The sequence below is a fragment of the Pezoporus wallicus genome, unplaced genomic scaffold (genome assembly GCF_028554395.1).
Source record: "Pezoporus wallicus isolate ANWC-B61680 ecotype Strahan unplaced genomic scaffold, APGP_CSIRO_Pwel_v1 contig_8702, whole genome shotgun sequence".
In the NCBI taxonomy this organism is placed as follows: domain Eukaryota; kingdom Metazoa; phylum Chordata; class Aves; order Psittaciformes; family Psittacidae; genus Pezoporus; species Pezoporus wallicus.
The window spans coordinates 1639303-1654334 of record NW_026636754.1 but is presented as its reverse complement, the minus strand read 5'-3'; the positions used below and the strand labels follow the sequence as shown (position 1 = coordinate 1654334).

At 38.6% G+C, this 15032-nt stretch overlaps 1 long non-coding RNA gene across 1 annotated transcript in view; it reads left to right on the top strand.

Annotated features, from left to right (window-relative positions):
- The window catches only part of LOC130595062 (uncharacterized), a 73337-nt gene extending 63247 nt beyond the window's left edge, over positions 1-10090 (top strand). The window contains exon 2 of the long non-coding RNA XR_008971211.1: positions 7360-10090. This is a non-coding gene — a long non-coding RNA (uncharacterized LOC130595062). The remainder of the gene's footprint in view (positions 1-7359) is intronic.
- Positions 10091-15032: the final 4942 nt, after the last annotated feature.

Here is a 15032-nt window from a genome sequence, read left to right as displayed (position 1 = left end):
ACCAGGGCTCTCGCAGTTCCCCACTGTCCTGACCAGTGCTAGTGCTGCCTCAGAGCCATCTGTCACTGGATCAGAAATGCTCTTCAGCTGCAGCCTCCCAGGGAGAATGGGGACTCACAAGGAGCACTGCTGCAAGTGTTGCTGCCTCTCGAGGAGCTCATGTGTTCTGAGTTTTCCTAGAGAAAACCGGCAGTCCTTCTGAGTATTGCTTACATGGCTTCCATAAGGAAGTACTTTCTATTGCTGAAGGATACTGAAAGTAGCTGGAATTCTTGTTTGTTGGCAAAGGTGGTAGCTCACCACCTTTCTCCAGGCAACAGTATCTCACTCTTGTGGCATTCAGTACTGGCCACCAAGAGAACAGGGGAAGATTGGACCAGGTTGGATGGAGCCTTGGGTGCCATGGTTTAGTGTGTGGTGTCCCTGCCCACTGCAGGGGGGTTGGAACTGGATAATCTTAGGGTGCTTTCCAACCCAAACCATTCTGTGATTCTATAAAATGGCAGTACTGAAGGCAGAGGTACACCCCAGAGGTACTGGTGACCAAACCCCTCAACTTTATTTAGAGGGTGTGCATAACAAAGAATTGAATCAATATGGACTGTTTCTCTTAGAGATCTAAAATTACTATAAGAAAAACAAGAGTTGTTTTTAGAAGGCCTTTTATGAACAGGTAGTGGTTTTTTGGCTTTGGCATTGGGAATTTTGTTCCTGTTCAGTCTGAATTCTGTGATGGGGTAGTGAAGCTAAGCAAGGTAGATGCTTTTTGGAAGAAAATGCAGAACAGATGCAGATGGTGATGGGAAGAAAGTAAAAATAGGAAGCATGAAGCAACTATATGGTTAGATGGAGACACGAGCTCTGAGAAGGGAGGTACAGAATCATTTATTAAGCATACAGCGCGCTATTACATACTTTGAGTATGCCGTAGGCATTTGCCACACATAACCTATTAAAACCCAACACACACATTCCACCCCAAAGGTTGCCCAACCATATTTTCAACTATCATTTTCTTGTTCTTGTATCTAACTAACATTTGCTTCAGATTAGTGAACTACACTATCATCTGAGAAATCATCATTCTTGCACAGGATACATTGTTTTATGTTTTAACTGTGGTTAATCACAAGATATCAGCTGTTCTCATAACATCCCATTCAAAACAGTCCTTGGAGAGGAACATTAGCTGTTTGTTCTCTTCGGCCTGCTCATGCCAGCATTTTGTGATCTGTTGAGCACACTCAGCTGCACCGTGTTTTTCAGGTTGCCCTCCACAGTTAGAGATGCTCTTTTTCTCTAGTTAAAATGCCAGTAGCTTATTGGTCTGATGACTCTGCGTGTTTGACTGTTCCTCTCAACTTGGTTTTTACTTCACGTTTTCCACATGAAAGTTTTTTATTGTATGTTAGGTACTACACAGCATAACTTAACTGCTTTTAAATATAAGAATATGTTATTCTTTCTAGATATAATAACTTAGATGAAAGACTGAAGATACAAAGCTTGTTTGAAAGAATTTAAATGTGATGAATCACTCTCAGCAGTGATCAATAAAGGTAAGAAACTCTACTTTTGTGTTACTTAGTTTACACGGATCAAGATGCAATGAGAATTCAGGTCTTGCTAGATTTCTGTACAGCTAATTTTTCTTAAAATCCCTTAGAATATAGTAGTTCCTCTAGTTTCATGAAGCCCCGAAGGACCGAAAGCTCAACTTTGAAAATGAGCCTGCTTTCTGAAAGTCTACAACTTAAACCTTGATCTTTTGCATGCTGTTTTTCATAAATTGAGTTGTTCTGAAAGCATTAAGGATTTGAACACAAGCAAAGACTTGCTGCCGTGAGTTATATGGTGATAAACCTGGTGGTGTTCAACTTTTTTCTTAGTTCTCTTTATTAAATTGTTGTAATTGATTCTGTTTCAGGTTAGAAGAGAAACAGACTGATTAAAGCTGTTGATGATGAGAGAGTTGGTCTTTGTGAATAATTAATTAATACCAGTGCTGTATTTTTTCATGTGGTATCAGTATTGCACTGGAACATGGAAATACTTTGTGATAGTGTCATAAATCACTTTTTGTCTAGGAATAACACTTGTAACAAAGAGCAAAGGGAAGAACCACTGCAGCAGGATATTACAAAGCCCAGTCTAAAAGGATTCAGTTCATGGAGTATAGGTCTTTCCATGCCAGCTTAACATAATGGTTTGGATTGACCCTGTTTGTCTTCAAAGTCCTTTAATTGCTGATAACTGGAGAATATACCAGATAAAGGATCAGCATCCCCATGCTTTCTGGAAACTTAGATAGATAAACCAGATCTCTGTATGGTTTTAATTCTATTACATAGATAAATTACTATATGAAGTTTACATTGGCATATCCAGGGAGCAGTTTCTCAATCCCATCTCACAAATATACATAAACCATGAAATAAACAAGAATATTTAAACATACTGCTGGGTTTACTGATTGCTCTTGTAGCAGCATAGGGCATTTTATATCCAAAATCACATGCTTCAGGAGACAGGAAGCTTCATAAGTTTGTAAGGTGTGTAACTGGTGTGCTTACATTTGGAAGCTACATATACGGAGCTCAGAGATAGGATGTTTGCTCTGGAAACTAATGAAACATAGTGAAATATTTATCAGTGGAAAGGTGATAGTGTAGCTGGGATTTTCAGTGAGAACTTTATGGTAAGAGGAGAAGAGTGAGTTGAAGTAATGTAGTAGAGACTGCTATGAACTATATAAACCTCTGGAATTCTTTCCTGCACAACTGCAGTGGCTGTTTGAGAGGAGGCAGAGTGCTGCACCTGGTGTCCTCAGTTACGTTTCTTTGCATTTGCTGGGGAGGAAAATGAACCTTAACCTTTGCTGAGCCTGGGGTATGGGCTTTGAAATTTCATTCCTAAGTGGCAGCTGCTGCTGCTGTATAATAACATACACTCCATTGTACCAGGAACGCATGTTTATTAAAGAACTCGTATGAAACAGTTCAGGAGCAAAATATTAACATCACTGGCATGGACATCCAAGTGGTAAAGTCAACATTAATATAATATTGTTGGAGTTAAAAGCATTCCCTTGCTGTGTCTGCCACACAGCCAGGATTGGCTTAAGCTGGAGAAATTAATACTGGCTCATAGACCTCTTTAAAACCCCACAAGTATGGCCAGATACATTAACTTAAAAGCTTTGTTTTTTTTTTTCTTATCTATTAATTCATCATTGGGAACACAGGCATACATCTTAATTTCTTAAATGCTATTTTTAATTTTGCTACTATGCATGACAGCAGGATCTTGTTTAATATACTGAAAAGGCAAGTGGCTGCATATTTGCTTTTGTTTCAAAGTTACTTGGTGGAAGTAAATGTTGTTAGTAACCCTTTACTTCTCCCAGTAGCTCTGTAATTTCAGGATAACCAGGAACCTGTAAGCAAACAGCTTTTAGTGGTTAACATGGTTAACAAGTTACTTGGAATGTGAATGTGTTTATACAGACTACACTTGTGAAGGCTGTCGTAAGAAATAAGTACAAAAAGCTTCTTAAACAGTAATATTTAATTGGAAACACTATCACCAATTATCTATTTTGCAGAAATAATGGGGACAGAGAAGGAATTCTCTCATATTTAAGAAAAGGTTAAAATGCAAGGGATTATCCTTAGATACAAGTACCACTGAGAATTTGTGCTGTTTTGAGAGAGCCTATAATTATACCAAGATAATTCTTCTTTGCTTCTTTTTTCATTCCTCTTCTATTAACTCACACACTGTGTCATGAAAATCTGCTTGTGTACTGTTGTAAAAGATGACATAGTGAAACGGATTTCAGGACGTGGTGGCTTTTTTTCTTCAGTTTATTTTCAAGTTGTGTGAAAGTTGGACAAAACCCAAACAAAATATTTTTGTTTCTGTTATTCAGCTGATTCAGCAGCTGCAAATGTTTCTATGAGCCTTCAGTCAGTTCTTGAGGTAACTTGTTTGACTTGTTACTGTGAGTCTACCAACACTGACAGTAGAAATAATAATAAATTGGCAGGTATGATTGTCCCTCTCTTTGGTTAAAATGATCCGTAAGTACTGCTGGCTAACTTGGTCTGTGGATTTAGTGATTTTAAAATGCAGTATGTGTAAATAGAAGTCTGTGGAGGTGCCAAGAAACTGGTGGAACATGTGCTGTGTTTGGCTGCAGCTGGAATAGTTTGTGACAGCGTGGATTTTGAGTTTAGATGCATTTTCTTTTTCCTGGTGTCACTGATTTAGTATTTCCCTTTCAACAAGCAAGTCAAATGTCACATATCCTCTGCTCCATAGAAGATATGTCTGATTTTGTCTCTGAATCTGGCCTTTTAGGAGGTAAAATAACAATACACTGTGGTGGTAAAATAATAATACCCTCTGCAGTATTATACTGTATTATTAAAGAAGATTTTTTTTTTAATTTGGACTGGGAACATTGCCTGGAAAACCTGTGTTTTCTATCTTTTGTACCACATTTACTTAAGTTATTAAACGAGTATTTAAAGATCTATTTTGTTACCTGCTCCCTCTTTGCACCAATAACTTGCAGATGCCAGTTTGTATCAGGGGCACGCAGTGCTTTCACTGTGACTGTCGTTAGCTGCACGTTTTAATGTTTAAAAAAGGCTTTAAATCAGTTTCCTTAAAACTGGTACTCGACCTCTGCAAGCACTCTTTTCCCGCACCGCGGAAAGCAGCGCTGTCCGAGGCCTTCTCTCGCAGGGACAGCAGCCGCACGACACAAGTAACCTCATCTGGAGGCACCCGGCTTAACCCGGGAGCAGCCCAGCAGTGCCCGGGCGGTCCTGACCCTTGCCACGCCTCCCGCTCCGGGAGCGGTCGCCTCGTGTTTATGTCTCACGTGACGTGCGCGTCATCAGCACGCGCCCCTGATCACGTGCCTCGTGTTTATGTCGGTCGGTGCTGGCGCTGTTGTGTTTATGTCCGTGGCGGTGAGTGACTGATCCTCCCCAGCGGCTTCCACCGGCGGGGCGTGAGGAGGCGGCGAGGCGCTGCAGGCTCGGGACGCGGCAGGGAATGGGTATTCCCTTAGGGGCGGCCTTAGGTGGGGTTGTCCCGGGGCCCGTCGCCGTGGCCTGGCTGGAAACGGCCGGGTTCGTCGGAGAGACCGGGTGGGCGTGTGCCGCCGCGCCTTTCTTCCCCGTGAGGGCTGCGCGCCACGGCGGCTGCGTCTGCTGAGAGCCGTGCTCGTTTGTAGTGGTTTATGTGCTTAACTTCATAGGAGTAGAAGGGTTACCGTGGCTGTCTATCAGTTTGCGCTACAATGACTCGAACACAGAGGTACAATCTGTTAGTCCGAGCTCTCACTCACTAAACAGTCTTCTCTTTATACCTAGGCTCACAATGTCGCCACCACCAAAGAGATGTGGAAGGCCCCCAGTGCTGTCTTTTCTGGAAAAGAAAAAGAGAAAGCAAAGTCTTGATAGAAGAAGGGGGAAAACAAGGATTTATGTGGGAAATCATATTGACCGATGGTTGGCACTTAAGGAAAAGTTAGATTTCAGAAACGATGCAGAAGTTGCAGGGTTTTTACTGGACTTGTAAGTAGACTGTCCCAGTATTCCTCTATTTATTTAATACCAAGTAAATAATTTTTGACATTAATAGCAACTGCTTATTTTCTTTCTAGGTATGACAGCCGTGACCCATTGTCAAAAGCTCCAGTCCGTTCCCTCTCTCAGGGTATGAGAAGAATTACTGTGAAAGAAGCAGCAGCATTGCCAGGAAGCGCTTCATTAATAGCAGCTGATAGAATGTTAGTAGTGTACTCTCTATACATGTGAAGGGTGGATGACATATTTTTCATGATAGTAATTGAAAAATGCAGTGGAGTTTATGTAAGAAAAAGGGAAGCGTGCAGCTAATTTTACTAAAATGGAAGATGTTTTTATATCCTTTGTAGAACAGCTTATGTATGCCTTTTGTTGTTTGTATTGTTGAGCACATAATACCAGTCTAGACAAAACAAATAAAATTATTGCAGAAAAAATGTCTCAGTTAACAGCTTGGGTTGTATTTGCAGGTATGACAATGACGATCAGTTGTCTGAAGAATCTGCTTGTTCTGGACTTGAAGATGTGAGAATTGTAACTGTGAAAGAAGAGGGGGAGATGCTGCTTGACTGCTCCTCCACAGAGAAGGATGACACGTTAGTGATGCTGGTTTTTTTTTTGAATGTTTTGCATTTGAAAATATTTTACATTGGTTTTATTACCACTATTAATTTTGTTCATTAGAAACTCATGTCATTCATGCTTTATTAGCTAAAACCATGTTGGTACACAAGGGTTGGTCCAGTCCTTCTGAGGCAAGAACCTAAGAGAGACTTTGGAAAAGTTGTAAAGCTTTTAAGTGTACACACAGCAAACCTGCTTGTTCAGTGACTTACTGCCTTAATTGCATACAAGATTCACGACTGGGACAGGACAAGAAAATAGCCAGTACTTTGCATGTATCTTAGTCACTTGTATAAGCAGCTAGGTTTTTACAGGAGTACAGTCTCCAGGCAAGTGCAATTGTGTGTGCTTTAACTTTTCTCAGAAATGTTTCATTGTTGACCGAGTGATATGACATACAAAGTGACATGTTAACCTATCTAAAACTAGTGCCGTGCTCAAGAGGCAACCACATCATCAGTCGACTGCTGATTTCTTTTACCGCAGTGTCATCAGTAACTGAGACATTCACATTTGAAATCAGAGGAGCCTCAAATAGGTATGCTTGTCCATTACTCTTTATTTAGGTTTCAGTTATCCACAACAGTGTTACTGAATAATTGTAATTTCATCCATGATTTTAGTTATCTGACCTTTATTAAAATGCATTTTTCCATGTGTGCAGGGGTCCACTGAAAACGTGGGACATGACGCTGGCATTGCATGGTGTGTTCAAACCCCTCACTAACATGGTGAAGTATGTAACATATGCAGCGTGTTTGTCTGATTCTTGTTTTCTCTGTGGTTTTGCCTGTGACTTTCCTAATTCTTCTTACTTTTGATTTTAGTAGGTGAGCAAGTTGGGGTTTTGAATGCAGTTCTGTGGCACAGAAGAATTTATGAAGCTAGGTCAGGAGAAAATAAGGTGTTGATGAAGCTGGCAAACTCAAGTACATTCTTCAAAATGCCATTTTTCTCTGGCAATATAATGTTAGTTTGGAGTACAGCAATAATTGAATTCCTGGGACTGATTTGATACAGGTGAGACAGGGTTTGTTCTTAACTGATCGCTTATTTCAGCCTTCTGAGCATGAGAAATACTGTGAAAAGTTGTTTGGTATAAGAAAAACTTCTGTTTAACCTAAAAGGTAAGATATATGAGGCTTTGTTACAGTCTCATGATATCTATGTGAAGATGTTGAATAACACTGAGTATATAAAATGCTGGACAAATGATCAGGCAAGTATGCAGTCATAATTGTATAATGCTAAGAAATGACAGCTGCCTAAGAAGAGATTAAAAAATAAGAATGGAGTTTTATGGGACAGACATCCTAGGTCACACTGTGTTATTCTAGGGAATATTTACCTACCAGGAGTTGTTGAATGGCCTCTGTAAGGGTATTGTTTTGTTTCAGTGTCTAAACACTACATTACTGGTGATGTGTCTGGGTTTGGTTTTCATTGACAGTGTAGTATTCAGGTAGTTTCATGTTATTGAGGGTTTCTTACAATCTGTGGGATATCCATACTGGTGACTTGCCCAAAGTCACATTGGTAGGTGAACTTGGGCCTTTAGAGTAAGACTAAATTCAGATGCTGACTTGGTGGTTTTAGATGGGTGGCCAAAGTTTTTACTTGTTGTAGAAAATAGTGACTTTCCTTTGGAAAGGAACAGTGGTTATGTTAATGTATACTTTTTTTTTTCTTCTTGTTTTTAAAGGTGTGGTACTGGACTTCCTGTTGAAGGGTGGAGATGAAGGCAGGTACTTCCTGCTTTCCAGGCATTTGGGTGTCATGTTTTCCTGTTGCTGTTATTGGTTTTGGCCTTACAGAGTATACTTCTTGTTCTATGCTGCTAGGTTTAGGTTGGCTGCACACTAACTGTAAGGAACTGGAAATATCAGAGATAATGGGGCAAGAAGAGAAAACTTGCCTGCTTCATTGGTGGCTTTAATGTTTGGTTTCTGTCTTGGTTTTGTACTCTTGCCTTATGATGCTAGCTTTCAGAGATTGGTGTTGTAGGGAATTAAGTTCATGGAGAAACACTGAGAGAGTCAAGCATCAGGATGTCAAGGTTCTTGCCAGGTGAAATGGTATGGGTTTTCTGAGTTGTGGCTGTTGTGAAGAGTTAAAATAACACAGGAAGAGGAGTATGTTCAGAAATCTCATTTAAAGTATTATTGGCAGGGCATAGCCAAAGGAAAGTGTCACTGAGCCATGTCCAGTTAGATTCTTGGGTACATCCAGTTCTCTAATGCTTCTTCTGTTGTGAATATCCAACTTTAACATTTGGAATGTTAACCAGTCTAGATGCAAATGATTTTTCTGGTTTGCATGTAACAAGTGTCAAAGCAGATAATAAATGATTCATTGGTTTTCCTTTAATGTTTATTATTTACTCTGACATTAAGATCGGAGAATGATGAATCAAAGTACTTGAACAGGATTTTTTGAGGAAACTTTGAAGAATTTGGGATTCTTCTGCAATATTTGAGTGATAGCAGTTCAAAACTTTCCTTTGCCTATTCTTTTATTGATGAGACAGTTTCTCATGGTAGAACTGACTGTCCTAGGACTTGATTCTGGGAAGTATCTAAGAGCAGAAATGGAATACAAATAGAAAATAAATACTTGAAAGTGTCACAGCAGTTTGGCGAGGAAAACTGAAGCCTGTAGGATGAGTTGGTGTCAGTCAGGAGTAACTGATAAGTTGGGAAGACCTGACTTTGAAGTCAGGCTTCAGCTCCAGTTCCTGTCTCTCCTAAAATGGTAGTGGCAACTCCTTTCATAATGATCTTTTGCTGAATGGCTTTCCTCAGAATCCTGGGATCTGGCATGAGTCTGCATTGCAGAATTTCTCTTTATCTGAAGTAACCTGTTGTCTGAAAAGTTGCGTGGTTACTGTTCAGACAAAGCACTTGTAAAGTGTTAATTCCTTCCCTCAAAAAGAAACTGAACAACCATGAGGAAGAGTCTAGCAAGCTGTTAATGCTGAAGACTTAGCATGACACCATGTGAGGTGAGCAGCTGAGGACTTTCTTAGCAAGCAGGAAAGAAAATCTTAAATTACATTTCAAAGAAAGAGGGGAAAAAAAAAACCAAACCAAACCCACGTGATTAAAGTAACCTGCTTAGTAGGACAGTTTCCTGTGCTCTACCAACAAGTTCGTTTTTGATGCTTTGAGTAGTCTGCATTTTCAAACTCTCCAAGTTGGCCAAAGTATAAAATAACAATTCTTAATCGAACCAAAAGGTTCTGCAGGTACTGCTTTTGGTCTTTAGTGTTCATAGGTAGTTTTTACTTCAAAAAAAAACCCCAAACCAACAACCAACCAAACACACCCCCCCCCAAACCACAGCCTGTGATTATTTCGCTAATGTAACTTGAAAGTGCATGTGTAATCTGGCTCTTCCTTACAGAAAATTAAGATTGAGTGGTTAGTGTGACAGTTAGTTTAATGCTAAGTGTTGATCTGTGTTTCACTATAGTAAAATCTCTGTATATATGTCATAAAAATATGTTGGTCTGATTATAGGTATTGCACATACAAAACCACTAATGGAATTATTGTAATATTTTCCATTATTTTAAAGTCAGAATATTCTGTGAGGGGAATGTACTTGCCTCGACAGACACTGTGAAACAATGCAAACATATTTCCTATTTAGATATTTGAATGGCATATTGTAACTTGTCATTATGTTACTTTCCAGGGTGAGCAGCAAGAAGAAAATCAAGCTCTTGTATAAGACTACTGGGGCAGTTTTGGGCCATTTTGATTTTGCTGTGAGGGTACTGTGAACTGTAAAGGATTACTGTAAGTTGTAGTATGAAATCCCATGTTACTTGTTGAATAGCACATTAAACTTAATTACCTAAAGTTTTATTGTGTTATGCTAGCATTAATAAAGTGTGTGGAGTGGATTATTTCACTGCAAGAGTCTGTACATAGATCTCTGAAGGGGAGCAAGAAACAACAAGCCAAAATGCTGGTAGGTATTGCTCAAGCTTATTCAGAATTTATTAACTTCTGTAGGTTTTGTTAATGAAAAAGTTCCTCCCATTTTATTTAAAACTCATAGGGTTAAAACAGAAGCAACATTCTGGTAGCAGCTGAAGCATCAAGCATTCTTCCATCCCAAATGTGTTTCTTGGAATGCTTTTTTTAGGGAGCAAATTTAACATATCCCACACCCTGGAAGGTATTCTTGCAATTTATTGGTGCACTTAATGATGGGTAAAAATATTGAACTACATAGTGTGTTGTGTTAGTGCCTTCTGAAAAATGAGTACTCAATATCAGCTACTACTTCAGTTATCTAAATATATTTCATTATTGACTAATTTGATCTCTTGATTTGGCTTTTGATGCTACGAAACCTGATATATGATGCTTCTTAATTATTTCCTTCTCTTAACAAAGATGCAATGAGTGTGGAGAACTTTTAGTAACTCAAGTTCAACAGAATAGTGATGGCAGTTCTGAGCTTGTTTCGTAGTTACCAAGTATGGGTAATCCTGGCAAGTTTTTAACCGAGCAATTGTGAAATGAGCATGACTGTATTCAATATGTGTTTGTCAGAAAGTCAGAAACTCCCAGGCTTCTGATTTTTGTTGTCTTTAAGCATACACGTTCGATAAGCATTTAGGTCTTGATCTTACAGTATTCAAACGAGCTGGGTTTTCCCATAAACTTATATTAGAACAGCCTCTCTCTGTGAAGAAATTCCCCTGATTAGGTCAACATTCAGTTTCTTCAATGAGCTACTTCAGCTGCTATAAGAAACTGCTGCTTTGAACTATTCTTTTGTTGCTTTTGAAGTATCAAGATTTAGTGTTGCCATGCTAACAATTTATCTTCTGCCAAATGTTGTACAGATAGCTCTTTAAAATAAAGCAGAGAAGATGATTTGAAGCTTTCTCAAAACGAAAATGCTACTTCCAGTGTCCTTCTGTGTTCTCTTTTGCTATGTACCTTTCAGATTTTTCTTTGACTACTAAGCAGTCATTCATGTCTGTGACTCACTTTGGCTCACAGAGACTACAACTAGTGGCACTAGTTGTCAGTGAAGTGTCTTTCAGTGCTCTCAGATCTATTTATTTATTGTCAGTGACCTCAAGGGAAGAGGACTCAGCCTTCAGGAATGTCAGTTCAGTTTTCCTCCAAAGTATACAAGATCATAGAAGAATCTGCAACTGCAGTAGCTTATTTCAATAAGGAGCTCTGCCCTTCTGTGGCATTTAAGCACCATCTTGTCAGCCTCTTTTAACCTAGTTCTTGTGCCTTTGCACACTAAAAGTATTTAGATTTAATGACTTATTTTTGTCAAAGTAAACAATACTGTGAATACATGATGCATTGAGGTGCACTCACTATCTAGAATTACAAGTAGAACAATTATTTGGTGTGCAGTACTTGAGTGTAGTATGATTCAGCCCATACTGATGTTTCCCCCAAAAGCTCCCTTAAGACTAGCACTTCATGCAGAAGAAAAGTCAAGAGAAAAGCAGACTCTGAAAAAATTCCTTTTGTAATGATATAATATGCATAAATGTTATATTTTGAGTTGTTATATCAATATATGCTCTTGAACATCTAACTTCAGTAGAACATTAGTTCTATTTTAGTATTAGTATTTTCTAGTCAATGTTGCATACTAGTGAATTGATGATTCAGAAACAAGATTATTTCTGCCACGAATATGGCAAGAGCAATGGCTATGCTCATGTCAAAACAGCTGAGGAAGTTTTTCTGCACTTACGGAAATTGCTGAACTTGGATAAATTCAAATGTCAGAACTAAATCAATAGAAATTTGCACTGTTCCAATTGCATTGTTCCAATGATATGTTAAGAATACACAGACAGAATTACTCTAAGCAAAATAGTTGGCTTCTTGGCAATACCGAGTATAGGTTTCTGACCTAAGTGATATGAAAATAAGGACATTTTTTGTATGCGTGTATAGTGAAAGACAAACAGTGGCTGTAAAAACACAGAACTCTTTGTGTGTGTTTTTAATGTGACTTCACTGTCCCAGTTGGTTTCTTTAGAACTGTAGATCTATGAAATCTTTTGAAATGTGAGTATCTAAGTATGTAAACTGAGAAACTTCCATCCAAATAGGGATAGGTTTTGTGGTGGAACTCAAATTTCAAACCATTACCTAAACAAGTTACCATGCACCAGTTTTCATACTATTCATTTTGTATTCTATTTTGCCTTTACAAGAAGTAATGTAGTAAATCACAATAATTACTATTGTGCTCAACTCAGTATTACATGAAAGCTTCATAGTTTTGGTTTTTTTTGGGGGGGGGAAAAGGGGGCTCTATATTATGATTTACTTTTGTAGTAAAACCCTGACAAAACATGAAAAATTTAAACCAGCTCTTGCAGCTTTCTTTGTGAAATAAGTAGTTTTGTCAATTGTCACAGACACCACCTGGGAGGGGGGACAGAACTGAGGTGAGAGGCTGTAGTAAGTTACTCTAGAAAACAGTATTTCAGTGCCCTGTTTACTGTTTAGAATGGCTGTTTAATTCCTTAGCTCTTGTCTTACTCTGAATGCCTGTCTGTAAGGCTTGATCATGCAGTCAGAAGTTCAGGAGGCAGAATGCTGCACCTAGGCAAATTATTTAAGAATATAACAGGGATGTAGCAATCTGTTTTTATTCTGAATTTTTCAGATTTAGTAGATCATCTTGTTCAAAGTTACTTCTCTTCCTTCTTTTTTTATCTTGTGGTAAAATAGGAGTAAATTTCAAATGTAACTTTTATGAGGCATGATCTGTAAGAAAGATTTATTAGTATAAAATACTATCTTAAGTGTAATGATACCTGTCATCATTTTTTCAAGATATTCTCACATTGTGTATCTTTTGGGCTTCCAAATCAAGGCTCCCAAATGAGTTTCAACAACGTGTCATGTTAAGCACATTCTCATGAGTCACTGCTGAAAGTACTGATCAGTAGATGGTAGAAGGGAAAATGCATCAAAGGAGGAATTCTAAAGGTGGGAGTAGTGGAGTTTCAGTTTGAGATTTGTAAATGAAGTGTGGGTTAGAAAGGAATGGTGAACCTGAACATGTTTTGTGGGTTGAGTGGTTACCTGTCTCAGGACAAGCCTGCTTCCTCTCTTTTCTGATGGCTCAGCAGAAGCAGTTAATACTTCATCCCATTATAATTCTAGAGAGACTCCTCACCACTACAGGAGTCAAAGCTGTGGGTAGTGAGGATTCAACAGATAAATTGGATGCTTCTGAGATCAGATAGAGCTGATAGGTGTGAGAAGTCTGGCATCTCTGCCGCCTCACTTAGATCATAAACCAATACTTTCTTCTGTACTTCCTGTGTTTATATGTAAAATTGATTGTATTTAAGATACCAAAATCAGTCTGCCTCTCAGTGATGTTTGTAATCACGCTTTACATGCAGTACTCAGTGTAGTTTTTTCTGTAGACTTGGCTTCGGGTATCTAGACAAGAAGTGTGTTTGTATGAATGTGTCTGTATTACTATTATATATGGTGTTTGTAATAATATTATGTTTATAACAGTAAAAAAACCAAACCTCCAAACTCTGGTGAATGTGCCCTGAATTTGCAATAGGTAGAGACATTGATCAACCCGGGTATCTCATGTTGATTTATTTGATTGCTACGATTTTCTTAAAATGCCTTTTGTCAGACCCAACTAAAAGTGTGCATTATTATCAAGACTGTTTTGCATCATAAATTGCCAACATCCCTATGTGTTTGAGCAGCCAGAATCACCGTGAGTCAGTTATTCTGGACAGATGTGTACACTCCCCCAAAGTCATTTGTGTTGTTTCAGGGCAAAGTAGAGGAGGTAAGAGCAAAGGAGAGAATAAAGTTTGAATGGTGTTTAAATGACTGGAAACCTTCTGATGCTTTTAAATCGGTTTTTCTTACTCTTCATGGTTCTTTGCTATCCTATATGCTCCTTCTTGGATGGTCAGCCTTGTTGTAGACTTGTGTTTGTGAGCTTTGCTTAAACAATCACTTCAAAGCAGTTCAAGTGACCTGTTTTTCAAATGAAAATGTTCTGTAACACTGAGACAAGAAGTGCCATCTTCAGTAGCAAAAAATAAGATAAAAACCTATTGTAGTAAGATCTTACTGTTGTTTTAAAAATTCATCATATGATAAACTAAACCTAGTTTTGAGTGTAGTGCAGTAGTGCTTATCTTGTGATTCAGCTGTTGATCTGGGATGACAAACTGAATCTGTACAGAGCAGCTGGGATGCTTCTTGTGCTGTTTCTAATCCCAAAATAGATAAAACTACTTGTGGATAGTGAGAGCAATATAGTTAATATATACAAATGACTTGTCTTTTTCAAAAAGGCAGCCAAAAGTGCAGGTTGCAGTAGGTGGTTCTCACAGGTGACAATGTTTCTTGTCTTTTAAGGTGCTGCTGTGTGATCTCACCACTAGGAGCTTGGACGAGATTTGAGCACCAATATCTCAACAGACAGCACTTTGGTTGTGAACTATTATACACATTAAGGCAGCTGTGGAGGTAGCAGCAGGAGTGGTTTTATGTATGTGCAGAAAATGTCACCGTTCCTGTAATTCATGTAGCTCTTATCTACCTGTACCTAAAGTAGTCCTAAATCAGCATTTTTAAAAGGCTGGTCTTACGATAAAGATTTGCGTAACTTTATCTCAAGATTTATGAATGTGGTGTAAATCGACATACAGAAATAAGGGTGGGGGTTTGGGGGTTTTGTATTTTCTTTTTAAAGCTAGCTTCCAAAAGCCATAGCCAGAAGAAGATCCTTAATCAAAATCTAAAAATG